The sequence below is a fragment of the Podarcis tiliguerta genome (assembly GCF_965153285.1).
Source record: "Podarcis tiliguerta genome assembly, chromosome: 11".
NCBI classification, from domain to species: domain Eukaryota; kingdom Metazoa; phylum Chordata; class Lepidosauria; order Squamata; family Lacertidae; genus Podarcis; species Podarcis tiliguerta.
The window spans coordinates 10,515,124-10,535,855 of record NC_139544.1 but is presented as its reverse complement, the minus strand read 5'-3'; the positions used below and the strand labels follow the sequence as shown (position 1 = coordinate 10,535,855).

The 20,732-nt window shown below is 43.3% G+C and overlaps 1 long non-coding RNA gene across 1 annotated transcript in view; it reads left to right on the top strand.

Moving 5' to 3' along the window:
* The first annotated feature begins 17,429 nt into the window (after positions 1-17,429).
* LOC310660207 overlaps positions 17,430-20,732 on the top strand; it is a 148,045-nt gene continuing 144,742 nt past the window's right edge. Inside the window, exon 1 of the long non-coding RNA XR_014503307.1 lies at positions 17,430-17,496. This is a non-coding gene — a long non-coding RNA (uncharacterized lncRNA). The remainder of the gene's footprint in view (positions 17,497-20,732) is intronic.

The window sequence follows — 20,732 nt, the reverse complement described above, 5'->3', positions numbered from 1 at the left end:
GCTTCAGGCACACTCCAAACAACTTTGGTGAGGGCTGGTCAGGGTACATTGGGGTATGGGGTGTTGCAGATATTAATATTGCACAGTTTGAAGCAACTAGATGCACTAAACTAGGGAGAGCCAGTGTGGTGTAGTGGTTAAGAGCGGTAGTCACGTAATCTGGGGAACCGGGTTCGCGTCTCCGCTCCTCCACATGCAGCTGCTGGGTGACCTTGGGCCAGTCACAGTCTCTCAGCCCCACTCACCTCACAGAGTGTTTGTTATGGGGGAGGAAGGGAAAGGAGAATGTTAGCCGCTTTGAGACTCCTTAAAGGGGGTGAAAGGCGGGATATCAAATCCAAACTCTTCTTCTTCTTCTTCTAAACCTGACTCCTTTTGGAAATGAAGCATTTTACAGACCCATAAATATATTATTCAAATTTGACTAGCAGAATTCTTTAAAAGCAGATCATAAGCATCAAAGATAACCAAAATTATACATACAATGTCTTGTGCTGTCCAGCACTGGCTCAGCATCTTACAAAATATTAATTGCGTGTCGAGGTCCCCAGGTCCACCCCAATAACTCACACATCACACAGAAATTTTTGTTTAAGATTTTTGGCATAATTTTGGCTACAACTTTATTAAAATACAAATTTGTGAGTGGTTGCTTAGGCATTGGTTGCGACTATCTGCCCCCACCATGGGGGACACACTGACATTCCGCACGATGCGAAAGTCAGAATAGGGGAATATACTTGGGGGTTACGCGGAGCAGGGAACCTGCCCTCACCCCAAATGCAACCAGGAGCTCATTGCTATGGCCCGAGCCCCCTTGACAGAGTGGACAAGCAATAGTTAGCCCCCAATTCCTTTAACGGAATCCCTTGCAGCAGCAGCATTAGAGGGGCAGGCACAGCCAATCCATGCCCCTCAACCAACCAAACCATAAACCAATGCCTAACCACGAATCTTACAAGTTGTGATGATTTGCTACGCAGTAGGCAAAACCAAATGGCCCCAGCCAATCAGCCAGATGGACAAAATTCTTACCAGGCCCCCGCTCCAAAGCAGACAACCCCATGACAGGCATAGCAAGGTCAAAGCGAACAACCCTATTCTAGGGAGGGGGGGACGGGCAATCCGATGCACGGGTGAAAAGAGGAAGCCCTAGCCTCGTGCAAGGAGTTTTAGTATTTCTGGCTGTCAATCAATAAATGGCAACATTAACTTCTTCCCAACAACAAGGGAAGCCCCAATCGCGTCAGTGGCCAACGATCAATTAGCCCGCCCCCCAACTTTGGAGTGTCCTGGCGGCCCCCACCGCAACATGTGCTCTCCATGAAGGAGAACATGCTATAATCCAAACAGACCTAGAAGCAGAGGTCTCTCTCTCTCTCTCTCTCTCTCTCTCTCTCCACAGTCTGCTTTCCAGCCTCCAGGCTGTTTACTCTCACTTCAGGAAAGCTTCATTTACATCTTCATGAAGTTTGGGGGGCAAAAGACTCAAAGGCAACTCCCTTCAAAATGGAGATTTGCAACTCAATACTTTCATCGCATGATCTAAGGTTACAACACTCACATGTCAGCTACCAGAGAACAACAATTAGTTAGTTAATAATCAACTTAGCAAGAGCTCAAAGCAGTCCCCTTGGCTTTAATATAGCCCCATAGAAAAAACTCCATGTTAAACCTTCTTCAATATACTTTTAGCCATTTTTCATTTTAAACCTTCATTAAGACACATACATTTTTAATTTATGTGTGAATTATATCAATTATACTTAACAGCGAGCTGAACTGCACAGCCTTTTTATTTCATGTCATACAAATATTCCTGCATATTATAATATAAAACATCCAAACAGGACAGGTACAATTGATGCTGATAGGACTGGCACACTATCAGCCTTAAACTCTGCACTGATCATGGCAATGTACTCACAATCATTCCTAAAAATCAAAAACTCAATTTCATAAGCATATACTGCTGAGCAAATAGTCCAGCATTACCACACACCCCATGTTTCCTGAAATTACAATGTTCGTATAGGGACATTCAAAGTTGTTGACCAATATCAAATGACCTGCAGGAATTTGATAATTACTCATCTTTACTTCTTTTAGCTGAAGTGCTGAAATAGGGATCAATTGAAATAAGATAATGTTGCATTATACCGGGACAGCACATTGCTTTATTTTGACTATATTGGATCATTATAATATTTTATTCTTGGAAGACTGCAATACAATATCATATTCTTCATGTTGAGATAAGAAGACAAAACAAAGTCTTCAAATCTACATCTTTATATTTATATGGATCCACATTGACAATATCTTTGGCTTACTCCAGCTGTCAGTATTGTTTCCTTCGCACCTTGGTGAATCCGCCACAGTTGTGGGTGTCGACATGACACATGCTCACAGAAAGCTATAAAAAATATTTTGAATTGACAGTGAAACCTTGTATGGTGGATATGGAAAGCAGTGCTTTTCTTTCTCTGGCCTGCTATCCTGTCAATTTCTGGAACCAAACGGTGAACCAGGGAGCTGTAGCTTCTAGCTTGTCAACTGTGTTGGAAACTGCCATACAGAGAGAGAATAGTGGCCAACTAGTGCGCGTTTTCTGAGACCTGATTGCAACTTTTGCTCGAAGGTATGTTGAATAATTTTCAGAAAATAGGCAGGAAACGTAAACAACAGGAAGCTATATGAAGACAGTGAATATAAACAAGGAAGGACCTCTCCAAGGTGACCATAAAGCATATTTATTATTATTATTATTATTATTATTATTATTATTATTATTATTAAAGCAGTTTACAGATAAAAATACAAATTATACCTAGTGATTTCATGCTAGTGGAGGAAGAGCAGAGGTCAGCAAAGTTTTTCAGCAGGGGGCCGGTCCACTGTCCCTCAGACCTTGTGGGGGGACAGACTATATTTTGGAAAGAAAGAAAAAAGAATGAATTCCTATGCCCCACAAATAACCCAGAGTTGCATTTTAAATAAAAGGACACATTCTACTCATGTAAAAAGACGCTTATTCCCGGGCCGTCCGCGAGCTGAATTTAGAAGGCGATTGGGCCGGATTCAGCCCCTGGGCCTTAGGTTGCCTACCCATGATCAAGAGCAATGACACACATAGTCTACTAGCCAATCTGAACTGAGGGCAAATGGAGTCTATCAATTAAGCATGGTCATCTGTGTTTGACTGAGCATAGGGTTACAATTTGATCCAGGAAAATTGTTTCACTCTATGACCAAATCAGAGCACCTGTCCCCAGTGCTCCAGAAGGGCAAGGGCCTCTCAGCCAATTTACTTGATTCCATTTCTCCGCACGCAACAATTTCTATTTTTTGGAGTAGCAATCAGGGATCCTATACACATCAGTTTTCAATGCAAGATACCACATTTGACCTTGGATGCCAGCTGCTAATTTAACATCCGTTTGATCACTCAATATTTTTTCTTAAAAAAAATATTTTGGAATTTCGCCTTAAAAGTAGTTCTCATTCATTGAAAATGACACCCAGGATTCTGGCAGTTTTTACATATTATGACCCTCAGTTCAAAACCCTCTCCACTTCAGGTAATCATCCTGAAACCTGAGTATCATATGGATCCTGCCAATCTCATTTGATGAGTCCTCTGATGTCTCCTGAAGCTACCCATTTTTTTCTGTCTCATCCAAGTTTCTTCTTATTTGTTCATTTGATTATTTTTCATAATTTCAAATAGTCCCCCTGTGGCGATCACACACAGGGCCCCCGGACGTTTGACGGTCTATTGACCCTGTGCCACCACTGCAATTGCTTTTTCTGCTGCCACCACCCCGTATCTCACGGGGACACACGGAGTCCAGTTCGTTGTTAACATAAGCAAATAATCAAGTTTATTTTTAAATGCAGGAACAAGCTTATGGATTCAGTTAATTTTTCTCTTGACAATTTCTTAATCTTAGTTCCTAACAACTCCAAACTGATTATTCCAACTATCTATCTGACTCCACCTAACAATTCCTCTCACCCTCTCACAATACAACTCTACCAACCCACTGCCTATTCCTCCCTCTTCCTTCTTCAACTCCCAAACCTCAACCCAACTGACAAACCTCAACTAATTTTCAAAACTCCCACCCTAACTTTTACTACCCCCCTTGCATTCTCACTGGCCAATCACATCGCACTCATTTTAACCCTTTCCTTATGACCCATCCTAGGAGGAAAACGCCACACCCACGCTCAAAGCAGTTTCAGGTCAATTAGAAGGGAATGTATTTTATGTAATTTTTATTTTTTAAAAAACTAACTGATGGATTTTTTTTATTCCTTCTCCCCTTTTCTGGGTTGTATGTCTTGGCAAAAATAAGCCACACTCCCCAGCTGTCTGAGAATATGTTGATAACCTTCTGCCAACATGCATGTGTGTGTTTACCACACTAGACAGAAAGCAATTACCGTACTTTCACTTCCTTTCTGTAGCTGTATTGTCCTGTGTTATTATGATTACTAACTTTACTAATATTATGACTACTAATTTTTAATCTTTGTTGGAAGCCACCCAGAGTGACTGGTTAGACCCAGCCAGATGGGCAGGGTACAAATAAATTATTATTATTATTATTATTATTATTATTATTATTATTATTTGAATGCCTTTTTTGCCCGTTTTGAAGTAACATCTGTAGCAACACCTGCTGAGGCTTTACCAACACCACCACCACTCCCTGTGAAGGCTTTGCCATCATCACCACCATTACCATCATCAGTACAAAGGAATGTAGTAGTCTCTGTGGAAAAAGAAGAGATGAGGAAGGTGTTGAAGGGAATCAACCCAAGGAAGGCCACAGGGCCAGATGGGGTAGCTGGAAGGGTATTGAGAGACTGTGCAGATCAACTAGCAGGAGTTTTCACTGGGATTTTAAATCAATCCCTAGCCCAGGCTATTGTTCCATCCTGCCTAAAGTCCTCTATTATCGTTCCAATAGCAAAAAAACCTAACCCGGAAGATCTGAACGATTTTCGTCCAGTAGCACTCACACCTATAATCATGAAGTGCTTTGAAAAGCTGGTACGAAATTATGTCATTGCCTGCCTACCAGAGGGACTGGACACATTCCAATTTGCTTATAAAACGAAAAGATCGACAGAGGACGCTGTGGCGATTGCCCTCCATGCTGTCCTTGCACATTTGGAGCAGCGGGGGGGTTATGCCAGACTGCTTTTTTTAGATTTTAGCTGGGCATTTAATACCATTCTACCACAACGTCTGATGTCTAAACTGGAAGATCTGGGGCTTCCGTTATCACTTTGTGGGTGGATATTGGACTTTTTGTCAGACCGCCCCCAGAGGGTTCGGTTGGGCCCTTATACCTCTAATATGCTTAAGACTAACATAGGAACACCACAGGGATGCGTACTCAGTCCGCTCCTTTATATTCTTTACACGTACGATTGTGTCGCTACTCACCCTAGTAATAGGGTTGTCAAATTTGCAGATGACACAACCGTGATTGGGCTTATCTCTGAAAGGGAGGGTGAAATGGATTATAGAGATGAGGTGGAGCGGCTGACAGAGTGGTGCAGAGCTAACAACTTGCTCATAAATACAAGGAAGACAAAGGAACTTGTGGTGGACTTTAGGAGACAGAAGAGCAATGTCCAGCCACTTTTGATTGATGGGGTCTGTGTGGAGAGGGTAACAACGTTCAGATTTTTGGGCATTGAGTTACAAGAGGATCTGTCCTGGAGTGTCAACACAAGGGGGCTTGTGAAGAAGGCGCAGCAGAGACTGTATTTTTTGAGAATACTAAGGAAAAACCATCTTCCGCAGAAACTGCTGCTTGCCTTCTATCACTGTGCCATTGAGAGCGTGCTTACTTATGGCTTATGTGTGTGGTACGGAAGCTGCACTACCCAGGACAGGATGGGGTTGCGCAGGGTTGTGAAGGCAGCAGAGAGCATTGTTGGCTGCCCACTCTCCACCTTAGAGCAGATTTATGCCACAAGGTGCCATAGGAAGGCACTGGACATAGTAAAAGATCCATCGCATCCTGGTCACTGTCTCTTCGAGCTCTTGCCGTCGGGACGGAGATACAGGACGATGAAGACAAGAACAAGCCGTCTTAAGAACAGCTTCTTCTCCAGAGCGATCTCGTCCCTGAATGGGAAGCCCGGACTTTGAAAGTCATCAAATCTCCTTTGCTGTATTTTACTATATTTTTTAATTAGTGTTTTTAAGGAGCAGCCGAGTAATTTCGTTGTCCCCGAAGGGGGCAATGACAATAAAGATATTATTATTATTATTATTATTATTATTATTATTATTATTATTTGAGTATCCCTATGAAGATCAGTGGACTTTACTTCTGAGTATATCTGCCTAGGGCTGGGAATTCTAATCTGATATTGTCATGGCAAAAACTGAAGCAGAGTAATATTTACTCTTGATTTGTTAATCTAGAATCTGGATTTGTTTCTGGCTCCACTCATGGTTAGCGTGCAGCCCCTGGCTGATTACCCCAAAGGGAATGTATCCCCTTACAAGATATTGCCATCTCTACTCTACATGGTTGTTTATATCCTCTAGTACAGGCACCCCCAAACTCGGCCCTCCAGATGTTTTGGGACTACAATTCCCATCATCCCTGACCACTGGCCCTCTTAGCTAGGGATGATCGGAGCTGTAGTCCCAAAACATCTGGAGGGCCGAGTTTGGGGGTGCCTGCACAGTATCTCTGTGTTGTGTTTCATATGTAGAATATAAGAGCTAAGAACATGAAGAAAGCCTCACTGGACTGGATCAAAGACTCGCGTCATCAAGCATTCCTTTTCCAACAGTGGCCGGAAAGATGCTTCTGAGAAGGCCATGGGCATACCATTCTTTCTCCTTATTACTGCTACCTAGCATGCTGGGTAAATGTACCCTACTAATCTTAGGCATCGGCTGACACGAGAAGGTTTTTAGGCAGGAAGAAAATAAGTCAATGATCACTGTATCTTATTTACTTGAGAATTATTTAATGCTGTCAGGAAAGGGTGAAGCTTTCTTTTCAGTGCCTGCTAAAAGGGAAACTTCAGCAGCTGAGCTGATGTGTGTGGTACTGATTTTGGAGCTAGTGAAAAATCCAAACACTAAAACACATCCCTGATATAGCAATGTTTGGCCCATAATCATTTTCAGAGCCTTCTTTTTCCATTAATGCAATTTTACTGGCCTGGCAAATGAATGATCATGTCACCTCACCTGGTATACCTATACAGAGTGCATTACAATAATCCACCTTCTCCCATTGGCCTATTAGCTGAAGCTGATAAAAGGCACACTTAAACACCACAATCCAAACTTTTAAGGGAAGCAATGGATCAAGCAGCATGTCCAACAGAAATGGGGAAGAAAATGGACTCCGTTCTTAAAGTCAACCTTACAAAATTCAGTTTCTTAAACAATATGTTTAGGCAGAGGGCCTTCTCAGTAGTGGCACCCTCCCTGTGGAACGCCCTCCCATCAAATGTCAAGGAAATAAACAACTATCTGACTTTTAGAAGACATCTGAAGGCAGCCCTGTTTAGGGAAGTTTTTAATGTTTGATACTTTATTGCTTTTTTATTCTGTTGGGAGCCGCCCAGAGTGGCTGGGGGAACCCATCCAGATGGGTGGGGTATAAATAAATTATTATTATTATTATTATTATTATTATTATTATTATTAATCCGAAACACAGACATCCTTCAGAAAGTACACTTTTCACCAAAATTGCAATGCAATTCTCTGGCCAAGCAATGTGTAGAAAAAATGCATATATTAGACGAAAGAGTGAACCTCTCATTTTTCTAATCTTAAGTTCCTCCATTTCTGCAAGAACTTGTGAAGAAGAAAACTCCATTAGTTCCACTCTGTTGCTATGTAATGCTCTGGTAACTGCAGTTCAATGACAGAGCACCTGCTTTGCATGCAGAAGGTTCCAGGTTCGGTCCCCAACATCTCAAGGCAAGCATTTTGGTTTGCCAAATAGAATGATTCCCTCTCTACCTACCCTTGTGCACACTGTTGTGGAGGTTCTTTGAACTTCCCTGAACAAATTTTGGGGTCCATGGGGTGAGTGGGGAGAAGGAGAGGGGAGAGACCCATTTTCTGTCTCGCTAGAGTGGTGCATGCTCTAGTTATCTCCCGCTTGGACTACTGCAATGCATTTTATGCGGGGCCACCTTTGAAGGTGAACCGGAAAGTACAACTAATCCAGAATGTGGCAGCTAGACTGGTGACATGGAGCGGCTGCTGAGACTATATAACAGCAGTCCTGAAAGACCTACATTGGCTCCCAGTACGTTTCTGAGCACAATTCAAAGTGTTGGTGCTGACCTTTAAAGCCCTAAACAGCCTTGGACCAGTATACCTGAAGGAGTGTCTCCACCCCCATTGTTCTGCCTGGAGACTGAGGTCCAGCGCCGAGGGCCTTCTGGCAGTTCCCTCACTGCAAGAAGCGAAGTTAGAGGAAACCAGGCAGAGGGCCCTGTGGAACGCCCTCCCATCAGATGTCAAGGAAATAAACAACTATCTGACCTTTATAAGACATCTGTAGGCAGCCCTGTTTAGGGAAGTTTTTAATGTTTGATGCTTTATTGTGTCTTTAATATCCTGGTGGATATTAAAATCAATGGGGAGGCCTGGCCACATGGGTTGGGTATAAGTAATAAATCATAGTTGTTGTTATTGTTGTTGTTGTTATTTCACAAACAGAAGTCTTTGCTTGGGCTTCTGCTGAACGGACTCATTAGTTGAATCCCACCCTAGAGTGAGAAGGGAACTCACAGACCATCTAGTGCAACCTTACACTATGGTAGGCAATCCACTGCTACAGCCTTCCTGATTGGTGGCCATTCAGACCCTCCTTAAAAATATTGAATGAACGAGAGTCTACCAGCTCCCAAGACAGCCTGTTCCACTGTTAAAGAGCTTATACCGTCTGAATATACTTCCTAATATTTTGTTTTAAAGCATTTCCTTTAATTTGGACCTGTTGGTTAGGGTCCAACTTTGAGAGCAAGAGAAGACAAAATTTGCTCCAGGCTTACGTTGTGTTTATAGGCATTGCAGTATCTGTTTACAACAGGATTGTAAGGAGATGCACTGGGATGTGTAGTGAAACAGCACAGGAAACAGGATAGAGACTTGGCTTGGGCCTACGCTGAATGAAGCTGCAGTTGTGCCTATTTTGCTGATAATAAAATTATTTGAAATTAACTTCTGGTAACAAGCTGCTTCTTTTGTATTTATACTCCTTCAAAGGAGGTAGAAATCAAACCTAAAAATCCATAAAAATTATCTTCTGAAATCAGGTCAGGTCACATCCTTTTCAGTGTTGAGTTGCCATTTTTGGATTATACCTCCATTAACCTTTCTTTAATCAGTTTCACACTGTAATGTTCCTCGCTATTTCTCTATGGAGAATGCAGACCCGAAAGAGTTTCAAGTGTACAGAGAGACTTAAAATGGCAAAATACCTCTAATGAGACCTCTTCTAACAAACTTTAATTACTAATTGGAATGCTAAACAGTCTTTTATATGCAGAGGACCTTGTTATAATAGACCAAGATTAAAAGGTTTATAAAAGAGATACATATAAATTACCTGTAAAAGAGGTGGTTGTTACCTGTATAAAGATCAAAGTGAATGAAAGATGCTCTGTTCATTGCCTTGTGTGTGTAACATCCCTTTTAAGATGAAAGCATTTGGTAGACATCAAGATCCTGTAAGAACATAAGAAGAACTGGTCCATGGATGGAAAGCTGGGTAGCTCAGTTGGTTAGAGCATGCTGCTGATAATGCAAAGGTGGCAGGTTCAATCTCCTTATGGGACAACTGCATATTCTTGCATTAGGTAAAGGTTAAGGTAAAGGTAAAGGACCCATGGACAGTTAAGTCCAGTCAAAGGCGACTATGGTGTTGCAGTGCTCATCTCGCTTTCAGGCCGATGGAGCTGGCGTTTGTCCACAGGCAGCTTTCCGGGTCACGTGGCTGGCATGACTAAACCACTTCTGGTGCAACGGGCCACAGTGACAGAACCAGAGCGCACAGAAATGCCGTTTACCTTCCCGCCGCAGCAGTACCTCTTTATCTACTTGCACTGGCATGCTTTTGAACTGCTAGGTTGGCAAGAGCTGGAACAGAGCAATGGGAGCTCACCCTGTTGCGGGGATTCAAACCGCCGAACTTTCGATTGGCAAGCCCAAGAGGCTCAGTGGTTTAAACCACAGCGCCACCCACTGTGACGTTAACATATGAGAGTGCTGGAGGTGAAATAGTTAAACAGGTTACCCAATCAGGATCCAGGGGGTGGAGTCAGAGGGACTATAAAACTAGCTCTGGGAGGGGCAAAGGGAGGAGTTCGTTGGGAGTTGGGTAGTTGGTTGGAGTGGGAGTGAATTGGGATAGAGTCTGTGGGTAGGTTGAGTTGGTGTAGCGAAATAAGCTGAGTCAGGAATAGTTAGGGGCTAGGAAGACAAGTAAATATCTGAGATGTGAGACCAGATAGCGGAAGTTATAGGTCTGGATAGGTCCTGTTTGTAATTGACCAATACCATTCATGAAAACACACACTTGTTAAACTGCAATAAACTGAAGTTTATGTTCCAGTTTAACCCTGACTGGACTCAGCATTGTACCAAGTAGGGCCTGGGTGGTGGCAACAAGAAATAAAGTGGTGGCACAGGGATATGGTGAAACATCTGGGGACATTGTGTGATTGCCACACCCACGTCCCATTCCTGCATTGTAGGGGGTTGGACTCAGGGTCTCTTCCAACTCTTTGATCTGGTCCAGCATTCTGTTCTCACAATGGCCAATCAGATGGCTAAGCTTTGCTGTCCTGGGCTCCTTTAAGGAGAAAGTGTGGGGTCGAAGAAATTGAATAAATAAATAATTCTATGGAGAGTCAAGAAGCAGGGCCTCTGTGCAACAGGACTCTCTGCCAACTGGTATTCAGGAGCCTGCTGCCTCTGATAGCAGAGATAGAACATCGTTTAAAATTCTGTTCACCTTAAAAATGTGCATCTTTTAAAAGAGGTATTGAAATATCCTTGTCATCGTGGAACCTTTTCTCCCCTGAGAGCAAGGGAAGCCCAAGCAAGCATCTTTACCTGGGGAGGAGAGTGAGAAAGGGGTAGAAACATCTTCACAGACAATTGACACTGGTGTGCTCCCATGTTTTCTAAGTCTCCAGTCTGGGAAGAAAAGTTGTATTATTTCAACAAATTAAGAAGTTGTCAAGCAACTTTCTTGCAGGGGGAATTTGAAAGGGACTTGGGTATGTGTATTCTGTGGAGGATTAACTTTGATCTTTTCCATTTCTAAGGGAATCTGATTCAAGCCTTTAAAGGGTTCAATATAGTACATTACCTTTTATGAGCTTCCTTGAAGTATATCTCTTCAGAAAGTGGGTTCAAAGAAATCACAAGTACACGTAGTATCCCTTCCCTGTGTTGGAAATGCCATTAGTGGAAGGAAACATGAGTGTGACCTCTTGATATTCCTCTTCATCTGGCCACAATTTTAGCATTCAAAGGCCATTGATTCAAAGAAAGCATATGCTGAGATTTAGGGCAGGAATATAGGGCACTACATTGATCTGGCATGGTGGTTCATGCACAGCTTTCCAATTGTTAATAATTGCCACAGCCCAAGATCTCTGACATCCAGGAGTCTGTATGATCTGATCCTGATCCAAAGAGATATCAATAGTCCAGGCTCACGGTATCTGAAGGACTGCATTCTCCCATAAGATTACATACCCTCCAACATTTCTCCAATGAAAATAGGGATGTCCTACTCAATAATAATAATATTTTTCCTATTTATATACCCCGGCCATCTGACTGTGTTGCCCCAGTCACTCTGGGTGGCTTCCAACACATATAAAAACATATTAAACATTAAAAAAAACTCCTTCAGATGGCTCAGGGGTTGAATAACTCCATACCCTTCCAATGAAAATTGGGACCTCCTAAGGAAAAGCAAGATGTTCCAGGATCAAATCAGAAACTGAGATGACTTCTGTAAATCTGTGACTGTTCCTGGAAAATAGAAACACTTGGAGGGTCCGAGATTAATTAAGACCTGTGGAGGCCCTTCTTCCCTATGCTCAGAGGCTAAGCAAGTAACCATCAGGGAAGGGACTTTCATGTAATGGTACCCCAGTCATGGAATAACTTCCTCAACATTTACTAGGCACCAGCATCTTTAGGTGCCAGGCCAAGTCATGCTTTTCACTTGAGTTTTTAATACTCAGGCTCCATTTAATATGTAGCAAAATGGGGGGCATCTCTGTTGTTGTTCTGTAAATGAATCAGCATGAGACTTTAAGTGTATGCATTTCTTCCCTTTGTGTATGAGAGACTGAAACTTTCTGATTTACTAACACAACACACACACACTACAAGTGTCCCAGAAAAACCGGGAAATTCCATTCCCCCCCCCCTAAAGAGCACATCAGCCATTTTGGGTGCCGTGATCTCACACGATTTCATGTTGAGATCTCGCCCCCCCCCCCTCAAAGCCCATATTTTGGGCTCTGTGGTCTTGCACAGGTCACGTGACTCATGCCAGAACACAGATCGGAAGACACACGTCCTAGTTTTGGGACTCAACATGTTGGAGAGTGTGGCAGCACAGTTGCAGCATCTGAACTTCAACCAAACCACAACTTGTAAACCAGTCAAGGTAGCAGCTGAGTAAAGAAATTGTGGTTTGAACAAACCAGTTATAGCTGCTCTGAAAGTTCGGCAGGAAAACTTTTCAGCGAAAACATGAAGCTTTTTTGGAGGCTGAGAGACGTCTCAGAGAAGTGAAAGGAACTGACTTGTGACTGCTGTTTGGAGCATTTCTGGAGTACGATCACCGGCCAGAGAAGCTTTAAATTCTCAGGTGCTTTGTTTTTGCTCCTCATTACAGCCCTGAGGTAGGAGGAGACTTTTCCATGCCAGCACTGCAAGGGAAAACAAAAACACTGGAACCCCCTGTCCTCTGCACTCTCTATGTGTGTCTCTCTTTGTCTGCCTTCAAGCTCCCTCTCTGCCGTGTATGTGCATTTGTGCTCACGGGCTTGTCCAAATCCTTGTGCACCTGCCTGCCTGTACGTATATATCCTATTTATTGTGCGTGTGCGTGCACACTGGTATATGTGAATTTGCATTGGGCATGCTCACTTTGGCCACACCCACCAGTGACAAGCAAGCCTTGGAGGGGCGACCAACCCTGAATTAGAATTGGAACACCCCCCCCCCCACACACACACATATGGTCTGGCATGAAAAGCCCACTGTGAGAATATTTTTCAGAACAGCCTGGCTCAGACCAAGGAGGAAACTGAAAGACAATTAAGAGGAAATCGATGATATGCTGGGGAAAGCAAAACTCACTGGGAAACCTTCATATATAGAACAGATCAGGGTGAGTGGCAAATAACCTTTAGCAATAGCAAGATTTCAGTGTGGCTTAAGGTAAGTAGGGCAAAGCAAATGTCCCATATATTTCTCTCATCTCTCTTCTCAGCATATTCCTGCATCCCAGCATATTCTGCCCTACTCTAATTCTTTCCATTCTTCGAAATAGTGAGTCAAGTCAAGCTAGCGACATTTAGGGGCCATTGAAATCACCAGATTTCTGTTAGTTTTGGCTACTTTTCCATGCTGACCAATGTGCTTTGCTTCCAGTCCATAATTTCCTTTTTGGCAATATCCTGGCTCTATCTAAGGAGCTGGGAAATGGGTGCGGAGTGTGTTGACGCTGAGCTTAGATTACAAAATTGCAAACATTAACTCTTCTTCTTTTTCTGCATATAGTCATATTAGTCTGCATAGCAGGAAACTACTGGACTTTTGTTAGGGTTATTACATTTCTCACCACATTTAAGTGCATGAATGAAGAACGATTGGGTTTCACTAAGGAAAATGGATTTTGACTGTGGAGAGGAAATTTATTTTGCTTTGTCTCGGGAATGAGATAAATGGATTGGCGAGGAACTGATTGTGAGGAGAATTGATTGGAAAAATAGGTAGACACTCGATATTTAGGAAATATACTATGTGTGCTTTAGTGGCTGGTGAGAACCAAAGAGAAATTATTATTGATTAGAATTACATTTGTCTAGAGGCAAAGGGGGTTGATTCTGTGCTTTTGCTTTGCTTCGTCTTTTAGGGTGGTGGAAATTATTTTCATTATGCATACAAATACTTCAGTTTTATGGACAATTATTTTGGAGGACGTGCTGCGATGCACATGCTAAGTGGGAGAAAGATAAGATGGGAACAATCTTAAAGTGACAGAATATCTAATGGTGAATCAGCAGGGTGGAGCACCTCCCCGATGACTAATGTTTGCCACATTTGGTACTTTTTAGTTTAGAGAAAAGGCAAGTAGAGGGTGACGTTATAGAAGTTTATAAATTAAACATGGCACGGAGAAAGCAGATAGAGAATAGTCATAACACTAGAAGCAATGGACATCCAATGAAGATGAATGTTGGAAGATTTAGGACAGATACAAGAAAGTGCTTCTTCATGCAGAACATAGCCAAATTGTGGAACGTTGCCCCCACAGGAGGCACAGAGAGCCACCATCATTTGTTGTTGTTGTTGTTTAGTCGTTTAGTCGTGTCCGACTCTTCGTGACCCCATGGACCAGAGCACGCCAGGCACTCCTGTCTTCCACTGCCTCCCACAGTTTGGTCAAACTCATGCTGGTAGCTTCGAGAACACCATCCAACCATCTCGTCCTCTGTCGCCCCCTTCTCCTTGTGCCCTCCATCTTTCCCAACATCAGGCTCTTTTCCAGGGAGTCTTCTCTTCTCATGAGGTGGCCAAAGTATTGGAACCTCAGCTTCAGGATCTGTCCTTCCAGTGAGCACTCAGGGCTGATTTCCTTCAGAAGGGGGAGGTTTGAGCCACCATCATAGATAGCTTTAAAAGAGAACCCAGCAAAATTTAATGGAGGACAAGACTTTTTTTGGCTACAAGCATGATAGCTATGCTCTATCTCCACAGCTGGAGACAACAATGCTTCTGAAGAACAGTTGCTGGAAACCATGAGAGGTGAAAGTCCTCTTTTGCTCTTTGGTTTCCCACAGGCATGTTGTAGGCCACTGTGAGAATGGGATGCTAGGCTAGATGAGACATGATCCAGCAAGCTATTGTTATGTTCTTAGGATGAGCTTTCTATTAGCATCCAAATTTCCATAACTGAGGACGGGGTTTCCTCTATATTTCACCTGCTGGTTAATATTTCTTCATACAAATGCACAATATGTACATGTATATTATGAAATATTTCACAGGCCGTTGGATCTCAAAACTTTACAGTATTTTGGCTGTGCGTCTGTGCTACTAGTAAGTTGAGAATGCCAGCAGAAATGGGAAATGAGGTCCTATTTTAATTCAAGTGCCCAGTGGGCACACAGGTACCATATTAACATCTTTCCATTAACCTCAGCCTTGACCCAGAGACTATTCTCTGTAGTCAGCATGTCTTAATTATGAGGCCTTCACTGCATAAAACCCAACAGAAATGGTGTCAAGGTGCACCTGCTTCTATTACAAAAATAGCCCCCTGGGTGGTTAGTGAAACCACATTATTTCATTTTTTGGACCATTCCATGAATTTTGAATATGCTTATCTCAAAACATAATATATTGCCATCGTTGTCATCATTATCATGAATCAGTTCAACAGCTTTGCTTGTTGTTGTTTATTTTGGAGGGGAGGGTAAAATTTCCAGTGTGAAGCAACACCTTCATTTTAGGGTCTATTAGGAACACCCTAAGAAACTTTGTAAAACCGCTGGGACATAAATTGAACATCTTCTAGATAGCTAATTATTGTTTATCGCTCGCTTGGGAGTGATATCGTTCAGGGAGCTGCTCAAGTGAAAATATTTATGCTAATCAGTTTCTATTTTCACAATCCTCTAGGATTAGGCATCTTTTGGTTTAGGCATCTATATAGGTTTAGTCATTTATATGGTACTTCAGCAGAAACATTTTCAAAATACTTTCTTCTACGGTGATCAAGCTAAAGCCAGGAGTTTGAAGGTTTTGCTGATCATACGCACAGTTGTCAGGGCTTAGTAAGAGTCAAGGCTTTCAGCTGCTTAGCCCTAGAAAGTCACCCGCCGCCGCCCCCAATCCTAGGGTTCAATTTTGAGGCATGTCGTCAGAATGAAGAATAATTTTATTTACATCCATATGAGGGAGAATCCCAAAATATCACATTACATTGGCACTTTTCATTTTGGTAAGATTTTAAATTTACATGTGCAGTAATAATAGACAGACATGTCCCCAGACCAGAATAACATGGGCTCCGTAAATACCATGGATGTGTGCTTTATGGCAACAGTCATTTTAGAATAGGGGTGAGAACCTTTTCCCCTTTGAGGCTTAATTTCCTCTGGGATAATTGATTGAGCACTGAATGCCAGTGGTAGGTGGGGCTGGAGCCAAATTAGGTGGCATCAAAGTCTCAGTCTCTCTCTCTCTCTCTCTCTCTCTCTCTCTCTCTCTGACCATATATATATATTCACAGAGAGAATTACACAACCCTCATTCATTCCCTCTTATTCACATCCCTACATTCACACAGACAACAGGCACCCCATCCATCCATTATCCACTCACCTCACACTCTTTCTCACACACTTATCCCCCTATTGTGTGCTAATGACCCACGATCCATGGTCCCTACTGGATAACTAAAACACACGAACAAGCAGATTTTGGATTAGGGTTCAAATAAGCCTCAACTTTATTGGTTACAGATGTGAGCGGTTTGGCTTAGGCATAGGGTGAAGCCAGGCTATAGCTCAACTCCCACCCATCTGCTGGGAGTTCAATTAAGGGTAAAGTAAAAGGTTAAAAAGTAAAGGATTCCTGGATGGTTAAGTTCAGTCAAAGGCAACTATGGGGTTGCGGCGCTCATCTCGCTTTCAGGCCGAGGGAGCCAGCATTTGTCCACAGACAGGTTTCCGGGTAATGTGGCCAGCATGACTAAACTGCTACTGGTGCATTGGGACACCATGATGAGTGCCAGAGGACACAAAAACACTGTTTACATTCCCACTGCAGTGGTACCTATTTATCTACTTGCACTGGTGTGCTTTCAAACTGCTGGCTGGCAGGAGCTGGGACAGAGCAACGGGATCTCACCCTGTTGCAGGGATTCAAACTGCTGACCTTCCGATCAGCAAACCCAAGAGGCTCAGTGGTTTAGACCACAGCTCCACCCGTGTCCTGAATAAACAAGCATACAATCACTGATAGTTTCATCCACTATTGTGAGACTCAAAGCAATGATGATGATGGCTTTCCAGCTGTTGCCATTGGCTGTGTGTTTCTTGTGATGTCACAAAAGCACTTGGCAACTGAGTGGATATAAAGGCAGGCCAAGGGGAAAGCCCTTTTCTATTTGCAGCAGGACACACCCAGCAATGGATGTGACATTCAGCACTGCCCAGGTTTCTCACACTTGTCTTAGGGATTTTGGTCTGAATTTGTGCAGCGTTTACTCCATAGGCTTTTCTTCTCCTGAAGATGTCCCACAAGGCAGTGGGTATGGATTGTTCCTCAGGGATTACTCCCAAAGCCTTTCTTGTGAATGGTGCTGTGGGTTAAACCACAGAGCCTAGGACTTGCTGATCAGAAGGTCAGCAGTTCAAATCCCCGCGACGGGGTGAGCTCCCGTTGCTCGATCCCTGCTCCTGCCAACCTAGCAGTTCGAAAGCACCTCAAAGTACAAGTAGATAAATAGGTACCGCTCCGGCGGGAAGGTAAACGGCATTTCCGTGCACTGCTCTGGTTCGCCAGAAGCGCCTTAGTCATGCTGGCCACATGACCCGGAAGCTGTACACCGGCTCCCTCGGCCAATAAAGCGAGATGAGCGCCGCAACCCTGGAGTCGGTCACGACTGGACCTAATGGTCATGGGTCCCTTTACCTTTAATAATAGTAATAGATAAAACATTAAAAACTTCCTTAAATTGGTTGATGTTATGGCTTGGTATCTCCCACAAACGTGAGATGACTCTGGCTGTTAATTATTTCAGACAAACTAGGATGGAGCTCCTCTACTCATCGTCCTCCCCAGAAGATGGAGTTGCCTGGACTGAGCTCCTCCCCCTCCCCCAGCACAGAAGCCCCCACCTTCTCTTCTGGTATCTTCCACGCGTCTCGGCCACTTTTGAGATCCTACAAAATTTGGGAGAGAATGTTACTCTGGCCCTGTTTTACTTCTCCCCTTTGTTCAGAGCTCAGATGACAGCTGCTCTCGACCTCCTCTCTGCCTTCCGCTCCTAACTGTCCTCTCCCTATGCCTGCTTCTCCTCCTCCTGTCAGCATCTGAGCTTCGCTGACAGTTGATGAGCCTCATCTTCCCCTCATTTCAGTACATTCAGTAACCGTCTTCTTGACCACTGGACCCACTAATGGTCTCATCTGCTTAATCTGCTGGAGCCTGCCTTCCCACACAGGGGAAGTCCCTAACACACCAGGGGTTTGAGACCCATCAGCTATCCTCTCCTAGTTTACGTAGCCAGTCGAAGCCATTCCCAGGGTGTGGCCCACTGTTGCATGCTGGCACCTTATAGGAGCCACAGGTGAGAGCTGAGTGCAGGGTAGGGACCAAAGGTCTACCCAGAAGGAGCATGATATTCCCTCCACCAGAGATACTGCTCCTTTCCTAATGCTTCAGGTACCAGCATGACCTTTTTTTGTACATGAGAGAGGGGATAAATTATCAGTACCTTGTTACAGAAAGGGAATTGACACGCTTAAATAGTTCACTGAAATTCTCCTCTCCACCCAAAGGAGCAGAATTCCCCATCCTTTTGTGGGGAATGAATTGTCTCTTGAAAATGTAGAGGGGATTTTTTTTCCCTACAGCAATACTAAAGCTTTAGGTACTCAAGAGACTTGCAGGTCTTATGAAAAGAATCGATATTGAGGCCTTATACTCTGCTAGACAGGGAGGAAATGCCCACAGGGCAATACGCAGAGACAATACCAACACATGTAGCTAAACGTAACGGTTATGCACAAACCGTATATTTATAATGCATTGAAACTACATTATTTTCCTCAAGAAGAAGAGTTTGGATTTGACATCCCGCTTTATCACTACCCGAAGGAGTCTCAAAGCGGCTAACATTCTCCTTTCCCTTCCTCCCCCACAACAAACACTCTGTGACATGAGTAGGGCTGAGAGACTTCAGAGAAGTGTGACTAGCCCAAGGTCACCCAGCAGCTGCATGTGGAGGAGCGGAGACTCGAACCTGGTTCCCCAGATTACGAGACTACCGCTCTTAACCACTACACCACGCTGGCTCTCAAGGAATCCTGGATAGTGTAGTTTACCCCTCACAGGTCCCAAAAACCTTAACAAACTGCGGATTATTTGGAGAAAGTAATGTGCTGTTTTTGTATGGTGCGTCTGCAGCCCAACTCTCTTCATTACACCTGTTCCCATTGCAGAAGTCACAAGCCACTGATCAGCTTAAAAAGCTGTATTTCAGCTATGGGCAGTGGCGTAGCGTGGGGGGTGCAGGGGGGGCCGGCCGCACCGGGTGCAACATCTGGGGGTTAGGGTTAGGGGCGCAAATCCACGGGTTAGGGGGCACAAAACCACGGGTTAGGGGGCGCAAATTACTTGCCTTGCCCCGGGTGCTGACAACCTACGTTACGCCACTGGCTATGGGAACTGCTTCAGGTGATAAGAGATGTATTGCATGAAATCTCCAATGATACTGCCTAAAATAAAATAGTCACATTACATTTTCAGATTAATAAACAATGAGACTCTCAACCAAGCAGTTGTTTGGTAGATCCTCTCTACCAAACTACAATTTCCAGAGTTCCATGTGAAGATGAAATGACTATAAAAGTGGCATAAGTCTCCATTTTACTATAAAGCCTTTAGAAGACATCTGAGAGCAGCCCTATATGGGGAAGCTTTTAATGTGCAATGTCTATTAAGTTTTTATATATATTGAAAGCTGCCCAGAGTGGCTGGGGCAACCCAGTCTGATGGGCATTGTATAATAATAATAATAATAATAATAATAATAATAATAATAATAATAATTGCATTTGCTTTCACAGTCCAGCCCTATGGAGATTAAGGTGTGCTTAAACGTATTGAAATTTTTTGGAGTAAACATGACTAACTTTGAATGCATTTGGAGCCTTTTGGTTTACAATCGTATACCAAAATCTGATTTCTTTTGACAAATTGTGGGCAAGCTACAGTAAGAGAATTCAGGGAAAGTAATCCACATTGGTAAATGTTGTATATAATCTCCATGTTTCATCACTCTGCAGCCTCCACTTCTTTGCTGCCTTACTTGTGAAAGAAAGAAACATTTGCACCCAACTTCTTAATTTCCAACTCATTCCATGTAACACAAATGAGAGAGAAAGGGAAAGAGCACAGCAGATAAAACTTAACGAATGGAGGAGTCCTGACAACAGCAGCTATGTCCAGAGCCATAGGAATAAATCTCCATTAGTGTCAAGCCACGCGTTTTCACCACTGAGACTCGATTTTAAAAATGAGGGAAATTAATCAGGATTTAGTGTAAACATAAAGTTTAGTAGGAAATCATCTTTCCAGAAATAATACTTTAAGACATTCCATGAGTGGATAAGTTAATGTGAGTAAAAAAAACCACTCAGGACAGAGCGGAAAGGGAGAAAAAAAC